Genomic DNA, 9557 nt, shown 5'->3' with positions numbered 1-9557 from the left:
CTGTTTGTTTGATATAAAATATCAAATATCAGTGTGTTCATCGGCTATATGATATACACTCAACAAAAATATAAACGCAACACTTTTGGTTTTGCTCCCAAAAAAGGTGCAGTTTTATCACACAACACAATGCCACAGATGTCGCAAGATTTGAGGGAGCGTGCAATTGGCATGCTGACAGCAGGAATGTCAACCAGAGCTGTTGCTCGTGTATTGAATGTTCATTTCTCTACCATAAGCCGTCTCCAAAGGCGTTTCAGAGAATTTGGCAGTACATCCAACCAGCCTCACAACCGCAGACCACGCGTAACCACACCAGCCCAGGACCTCCACATCCAGCATGTTCACCTCCAAGATCGTCTGAGATCAGCCACTCGGACAGCTGCTGAAACAATCGGTTTGCATAACCAAAGAATTTCTGCACAAACTGTCAGAAACCGTCTCAGGGAAGCTCATCTGCATGCTCGTCGTCCTCATCGGGGTCTCGACCTGACTCCAGTTCGTCGTCGTAACCGAATTGAGTGGGCAAATGCTCACATTCGCTGGTGTTTGGCACGTTGGAGAGGTGTTCTCTTCAGGGATGAATCCCGGTTCACACTGTTCAGGGCAGATGGCAGACAGCGTGTGTGGCGTCGTGTGGGTGAGCGGTTTTCTGATGTCAATGTTGTGGATCGAGTGGCCCATGGTGGCGGTGGGGTTATGGTATGGGCAGGCGTCTGTTATGGACGAAGAACACAGGTGCATTTTATTGATGCAATTTTGAATGCACAGAGATACCGTGACGAGATCCTGAGGCCCATTGTTGTGCCATACATCCAAGAACATCACCTCATGTTGCAGCAGGATAATGCACGGCCCCATGTTGCAAGGATCTGTACACAATTCTTGGAAGCTGAAAATGTCCCAGTTCTTGCATGGCCGGCATACTCACCGGACATGTCACCCATTGAGCATGTTTGGGATGCTCTGGACCGGCGTATACGACAGTGTGCACTAATCATGATGTCTAATCAGCATCTTGATATGGCACACCTGTGAGGTGGGATGGATTATCTCAGCAAAGGAGAAGTGCTCACTATCACAGATTTAGACTGGTTTGTGAACAAAATTCGAGGGAAAAGGTGATATTGTGTATGTGGAAAAAGTTTTAGATCTTTGAGTTCGTCTCATACAAAATGGGAGCAAAACCAAAAGTGTTGCGTTTATATTTTTGTTGAGTGTACGTATTTATATGAAATTTCTGATCCAGACAACCAATGATTTATAAAGGAAAATCATGAAAATTATCAGGGGTGCCCAAACTTTTGTATACAATTGTATATAAAATATTGTGCATTTAGTATATGGCATGAAGCTTATTTTCAAATGTTAAAACAGTTCATTTTAATGATAACTCCAGCTAACACAGCCATCAGTGAGACTGGAATGACTGGAACTATTCTGAACTAGAAGCACTCAGAGAGTGGAAACCTCCGCCAAGGCCATGGGGTCACTGACGCCATAACATCTACACGCCGTGGAATCACTGAACCTAAAAAAGTCTAACAATGATGTTTGCTCAGTAGTAAAAAAAGTTTCATCTGCTGTGACTGGATAGCATGTATCCTTAGCGCTTGGCATCACAGTTTATTGCAACTTCCACCTTTCCCAGAAGCTACTGTCATCTGAGCACTGATACTGATATTGCATGTGCTTATAGACAAAAACAAATAAGAGACAAAATTCAATTTATTATTCAGCTAAACTGCAAATATATTAATTTTTTAACATTTATGAAACACTTCTCTAAACAAGGCCATAGGGTCACTGACCCTAAAGAGATTCCCTCCTTGGCACAGTGATCTATTTCTTTTTGTCTCTTTCTCTAAAATTGTATATAATAATCATTACATTATTAATATATAAACAAAAATAAATTTAAGAAATATTACAATTTGAAAACAAATGCACCCGAACGTGATGACAGCTGCAACTGCTTAATGCTAACTTTTAACATTGAAAATGCCATAGACATGCTAACACGTTAGCATCGGGATCTGGATCGTGATCCGGATCACCACTAAAATTTAATCACTTGTTCCTCTTGTCATTTCCAACCATTCCACAAAATTTCATCAAAATTCGTTCAAAACGTTTTGAGTTATCCTGCTGACAGACAGACAAACAAACAAACGTGACCGAAAACATAACCTCCTTGGCGGAGGTAACAAACGTTTCCATCCACTGAATTTATTGTATACTGTAACAATGAATGAAAAATAAATATTGTTGTGTTAAAATGTAAATGATCCTTTGTATTTTTTGTCCAGCTTTAACAGTTTATTACTGCATATACATATTTTGTACCTGTCTTGCTGGAGAAAATAAATGTTAATTTATGCCAAAAGGTGCTATGTCATATGAATATTTACACATTACACAAAAGGGTCTCTTGAAGGACAAGTAATGGCAAAATTAGGTTAAAGGTTAAAAAAGTTAACAGACCCAATACTCAGTCAAATGGATCAATAATCTTCAGGTATAAGAAAATAGAATTTTGGCTAGAAATTGGCAGCCATCATGAAAAATGGCACGTATTTCAGATTTTCCCTTGGCTCATCAGAAAATTTTGAAGAGTACCTTAGTGTGAATATTTATGCCAAATTTCATGCTTGTATATCACTCGAAGGATTGTTTTTACCATTGTTACCAGAGGTAAATCTGCTTTATATTCATCAGATATCTCACACTGAAATTGTAAATTGATTTACAGTAATATATGAGTAGACTGGCATTCTGAATTCCAGGCCACCCCCTCGTTTTAGTTTTTCTTTTTGTTTTGTTTTTTTTCCATGTGTAGGCAAGTCACTTTGTGTCAAAAAGGGTCAAATGCAAAATGCAATATTTTAACAATCCTTTTTCAGCTCAACCTTCCAAGTAGCTACTATGTCAATACTTGTTGGAACACTTCTTTTTCAACACAGTCCCAGTGGGCAAACGACATTCATCTCATGTTGATCCATGTTGATGTCTGGCATTGGATCAATGTAGAAATGATGGATTTGAAAATTGGATCAACATAGTAATCCTGACATTGTATCAACGTAGATGTACATTATAGAGTTTCAATGTGATCTTCAACTTATTGCATGTTAAAATCAACAAGTAACACATCTGCTTTTTGTGAAAAGAAATAAATACACTTCCTATGGGTTTCTGACAGAAATTAAAAATAGATCAAAATATAGATTAGAAGCATGACCACATTTCGATGTCATATCAGTGATATATATTTAAAACTAGAAGCACTCAGAGAGTGCAAACCTCCGCCAAGGCCATGGGGTCACTGATGCCATAACATCTACACGCCGTGGAATCATTGAAACTAAAAAAGTCTAACAATGATGTTTGCTCAGTAGTAAAAGTTTCATCTGCTGTGACTGGATAGCATGTATCCTTAGCGCTTGGCATCACAGTTTATTGCAACTTGCACCTTTCCCAAAGTCATCTGAGCACTGATATTGATATTGCATGTGCTTATAGACAAAAACAAATAAGAGACAAAATTCAATTTATTATTCAACTAAACTGCAAATATATGAATTTTTTTTAACATTTATGAAACACTTCTCTAAACAAGGCCATAGGGTCACTGACCCTAAACAGATTCCCTCCTTGGCACAGTGATCTATTCAACAATTCAGTGTTACAACCAAAACTACACTTTTCTTTCCTTTATATTTGACATCCTTGACCATGAAAACATACCACTAAAACTTGGAATCACTTTTATGTCTTTATTAGTTCAAAAGTTATTGTATAAAAATGATTTTTCGGTAATGGCGGTTTTCTTCTGGATCTAGCTCCATAACATTTGAAGCTACATCAAATCTGATGACACCTTACTGAATCAGTACAGATTCAGCTACAATTTGGTGTTAGTTGTGCATCTCTAGCTTCATTTTCTCACCTCACACTGACACATTTTCTATTTTCCCTATATTTTTTGCATATTCTGGATCACCAGATCCGGAATCCGGATCCGATCATCACCAAACTTTGTTGTTTGATAGAACATTTGACTATGTTACACCCTAATTTTTTTCAAGCCTTTCTGCCTTGTTTTTGTGGAGTTAGAAATGAGAATGTCAAAATTCCCCCTATCCCGCAATGGTGAAGAATCATTTAAAAAATTCCTGGATCCGGATCCTGATCCGGATCACCACTAAAATTTAATCACTTGTTCCTCTTGTCATTTCCAACCACTCCACAAAATTTCATCAAAATCCGTTCTAAACCTTTTGAGTTATCCTGCTGACAAACAGACAGACAGACAAACAAACATGACTGAAAACATAATCTCCTTGGCGGAGGTAATGACAGCAGCGCAAACAAAAATATGAACAACATATACCAGCACAAATGGAGCACAAATGATGACACCATTTTTGTTTACTTTGGACGATGTGGAGTGCTGTCTGACTTCCAGTGGGCTTATTCATTAATTGCTATTTATGGTATCTATTAAAGTTGATTAATACAATACCAAATTAACATTTTAACAACATAATTATAGCACAAAAGAGTGACACCATTTTTGTTTGATATGAGCAAGGTCGGGGAGCTGTCAGACATTTGCTGACCTTACAATTTTTTGTTAATATATTAAAAATGATAACAGCACAAACAACCATTTTAACAGGATAAACATAGCACAAATGACTGACATCAATTTTATTTGATTTGGGTAATGTGGAGGAAATGGCTGACCTTTGATGACCTTACAATTTTTATTAATATTTTAAAAGTTATAGCAGCACAAATGATCATTTTAAAAGCACAAATGTCCGATACCATTTTTGTTTAATTTGGTTAAGTCGTGTTTGTGTGTGTTGGGTGGGGGGGATAACTTTTCATGACCTAATTTAATATTTTAAAATATTTTTGCAGCACAAACATGGCGGAAACAACTGAGAACTTTGGTTCGCTTTGAAGAATATAGGGGTAACTTCACACAGGCATCCCATGGTATTCCCAGGCTACATAGAATTTTACAAATCCCGCTGACAATGGGAGCCAAGGGTCTTAGCTCCATGTTGTGACTCTCAGAGAAAATGAGTCCCAATTTATACACAAGAGTAAGTATGATCAGAAAGCCCCTGTTAATCAATAACCACATGCATAATTTCCACTGATGCAGCCGGTGCAATGCATAGGGACCCGGGACTCTTACTTCACTGCATGGGATTTGAGTGTGTGGATTGTCAGAGAAGGTGTTGAAAGTTCTGCTTATGCAATGTTTGTATTGAGTACATAAACCAGAATAGGGGGGCCTCATATATATAATAGTTGTGTTTGCACAAAACGAGACATGCATGATGATGTTAATGCATACATTGTGATTTATAAAAACAAACTGGATGGCAGAATGTTTGCATATGTATGCAAACTGTGATTAATGCGTATGGACATTTTGGAGAGGGTAATGGCCCTTCACACAGTGCAAAGTTTGGACGGTGTTTGGTTGATAACCACGAAACAGTGCAAAACAGTTCAAAATTAGCGCACCACGAAACACTGTGCTGATGGGCAGGTGTGTATGAACCCGGTGCGAGAGTTCGTGCACACGTCGCACACAGTGCCAGCTGTGGCACATCGCGCCGCTTATGTGAAGGAAATCTAAAAAAAAAAAACAGCTGGTACCTGTGGGACCACATCGCGCTGCTTATGTGGAAAAAAAAAAGAAAACATACGACCCACTGGATGAGAACTTGCGCCATCCTAAAGCCAGTCAGAGACTTTACCACTAATCTACAGAGCTGTTCTTTGAAAGCTGTGGGAATCTGCCTCGTATCAGGAAAGACATGGAATTATTACAAAAATTAAACTTACACACCATATAAAAACACTGCATTTATTATGTGAGCAATACAAATATGATCCGTTCAGTTCCTCTGTAAATGACCCATGATCACAGACATACAGTCATGAAATGGCATGAATGAGAAGCAGTTCGCTCATCTCATTCATATCCACATCTGGTGTTGCGTCTCCAACCGGCCATGCACCCGTGTCTTGTGAACGCTCGCTCACTGCAGCATGTCATTACAGTGATATGTTTTTATTTATGTCCACTTGATAACAGCAAACAGACACACGCATGTCACAGTGGTTAGTTGTTTGTCCATGTCCGTCCAAACACAGTACGTGGTGTCCAGCTGGAATGTCTACATCCACAGATTTCCACAGCTGCTTCAGTGAGAGGACACACCTCCTGTCATCTCAGCGCACACACCAAAGCCACACTCGTGTCAGACTTAGACAAATTTCTCTGCGAGTACGAAAGTGATTGCCTGCAGTCTGCTGTTGTGCCAAGAGTGCTGTTATGTGTCGGACGCAGGACGGAGAACCGACCAGCGTTTGAAGGACCCAGTATGAAATAAGCAGAGCACGGTACAAAGGATAACAAAATTTAATGACATAACAGTGCTGTGGAAAAGAACAAACAAACAAGTGCGCGGTCTGCGAGGTGATAATACGGTGCGCTCCCAGCTGCACAAACGGTCCAGAGCCAGAAACAGTTCGGACCCAAGGACCCCGCCGACACCCCCCAGGTGGCCACGACAAACCGAGTCTGTGAAAGAAGAAACCATCATGTGAGTCCACACTCCACACACAGAGAGACCACTCAAAGGTGTACATAAACAGCAAACACTTCCTGGCTTAATTACTAATCAGCTTCCCACCCTGCAGGCATGGAACACCCTGTTCACATACTCAAACTGCAGTGGAAGCTGATTAAACGACTAACATAACAGCTGAATATAATAAGGTGTGAGGGACACCACATTTACTGACTGTACTAATGTTAGTCACAAAACCTAACGTACCTCAGGAAGTGTGCTGACGTGCGTGAGACCTCACCCCCTCCTCTTTCACAGACCATGGCATCAAACCTGGACGTTCTCTGCATCCATAATGATGAGATGGCTCTCAAGACGATGATCTCACCCGTCTGGTCACAAGGTCGAGTCTCTGGCAAATACACACTGTGTACTCCAGACTTAAATGCCACCATGCTCCAATCCGTGTAGATGCACCACAGCTGTGAGTCCTGACGAGCTGCACATGATCAGCCTCAGGTGATCAGGGTGAGGTCCTGTTAACTCAGCCACACAGCCACTCAGTCCTAAACGCGTACCACCTGGAAGGAAAAACAAAAGACAGAACAGAAGACAGAAACAAAGGCAGCCAGGCACCCCCAGCCACAACAAGTGCGACTGGCCGCATATTTTCTAATGCTGCGTTTACACATAACGACGACAAGTCATAAATGCCATGTAGTACACATTCTTGGCCGCTGATCACAAATGTGATTATTCGGGGCAGAGGCGTCAGGTTGCTGGAGAATTATCAGGAACCATTACGCACGGTCAAGAATAGTGTTCCACGTTGTTGCGCGCTATTGCGCGTAACAGCGCATCGTTAAGTTCTGTCACGTTGTGAACGAGGTGAATTGTCTCCACACACACACCCATATTCATCCAGCTGAATTCAGATCGCTCCAGTTTTTTAGAAGAACTTTGTGACTGTATGCGTAGTTGGGCTCTGTGCCATGGAGTGGTGCAGAGAGGAGGAGACGGACAGAGCCAGATGTGTGGCTTCATGCGGCTCTCGTCTCGTGCATTTTTCCAAACATCAGGCACATGCAGCAGGTGGAACACCTGCAGGAGCGCGCTGAAGAGCACTGAAATTAGACTTTTAGCCGACTTGGTGTCAGCAATCAAACTGAATGCAGTGCAGCAGGGTTTAATTGTGCGCGCGCTTCTTCCTCTGCCAGACTGGAGGAGGTGCAGAGATGTCTGGCTGCACGTGAGTCTCCTCTCGCTCCTCTGGCTCAGACTCGTTCTCCCGCTCATCGGTTACAACAGCAGGAGGAACACCTGCAGGAGCATCCTGAGGAGCTTCTGCAGGAACTGTGGAATGACATTTGGAGCAGAGTTTAATTGTGCGCACGTGACATAAAACTGATTTGTCGTGGCGCGCAGTGAAATCTGACGCCACGTTACAAGTCGTGTCAAAACGTGACAGTTTCCGTGTCACTTCGTAATAACGCGTGACAGTTTGGGCACCAAGAACAGTTTGGGCACCAAGAACCATCACAGGAACCACTACGAATGTTGTCACGTTCTACTAAGGATCACTACTCATCAAGACGTATCAACACGCTCAGTTGCGACCTCCATGACGTGAGACGAAATGAGGGTGGTGTGTGACATTCGTGGAAGATTTTTTGACAGCCAAAAACATGCTCCACAAATATCAAGAATATCACGAACCAACACGCACTATTAAGAAACCTATTCAGATGCATTAAGTCACATTAAAAATGTCAGCAATGTGTCACGAATGACAGAAAAATGACATTCGTAATGCTTCTTGGTTATGTGTAAATGCACCTTAAGTGCCATGCGAGCAGTGTTAGATGTTCGTGCGTGTCACCTGGAATTTGGCCGGCATCTGACGCGAGAGGGTGCGATGGGTTCGGACAGCACACACTCTGTCTTTCAGGCGCTTGTGTGCGCAAATAGTTGTAGCAACAGGTGTGCGAGGCATTGGAGGCAGGGACGACATTACACGGTTTGCACACAATTCCTGCATCATGCGCACTAAGTGTGCATTTCATACAAACTTTGAACGATGTGTGAAGAGGCCCTAAAGAAATATAATCAGAAATATAATGCAGTGCTAAAATACCCTCATCCATATGAGCATAAAAACAGGAAACAGAATGTGACCATTTGACTTCTTAAAATAGGTCAAGGTTAGCCATCTTTGAACTTGTCTAAGGCGTGTGTCCCAAAAATGTTCTCTGTGAATTTGAAGACCCTGGCAGTAATGGGACTGGAGTTACGATGAGCACAGTCAGATGGACAGACGGACGCAAGGCCTTCGCAATACCCGATGACCATATTATGGCGTCGGATAAAACACACTTTCCATATACAATCCCAGTTCCAGTGAAGTTGGGACGTTGTGTAAAATGTAAATAAAAAATGTAATGTAAAATAATGTAAATAAAACAGGATAAAATGATTTGCAAATCCTCTTCAACCTATATTCAATTGAATACACCATAAAGACAAGATATTTAATGTTCAAACTGATAAACTATTGTTTTTGTGCAAATATTTGTTCATTTTGAACAAATATGGAATTTAAATGTGGAATTATTTCCAATTTTTGCTTGATGTACGACTTCAGTTGTTCAACAGTCCAGAGTCTCTGTTGTCATATTTTGCGCTTCATAATGCACCACACATTTTCAATGGGCGACAGGTCTGGACTGCAGGCAGGCCAGTCTAGTACCTGCACTCTTTTACTATGAAGCCACGCCGATGCTGGCATTTGAACTTTGGGCTGGTAACAATCTGGATGGTCTTTTTCCTTTTTTTGTCCAGAGGACACGACATCCATGATTTCCAAAAACAATTTGAAATGTGGACTCATCAGACCACAGCACACTTTTCTACTTTGCGTCTGTCCATTTCAAATGAGCTTGGGCTCAGAGAAGGCAG

Source organism: Thalassophryne amazonica, chromosome 7 (genome assembly GCF_902500255.1).
Source record: "Thalassophryne amazonica chromosome 7, fThaAma1.1, whole genome shotgun sequence".
NCBI classification, from domain to species: domain Eukaryota; kingdom Metazoa; phylum Chordata; class Actinopteri; order Batrachoidiformes; family Batrachoididae; genus Thalassophryne; species Thalassophryne amazonica.
The sequence above is the reverse complement of the archived record's forward strand: the minus strand, read 5'-3'. Positions refer to the sequence as shown.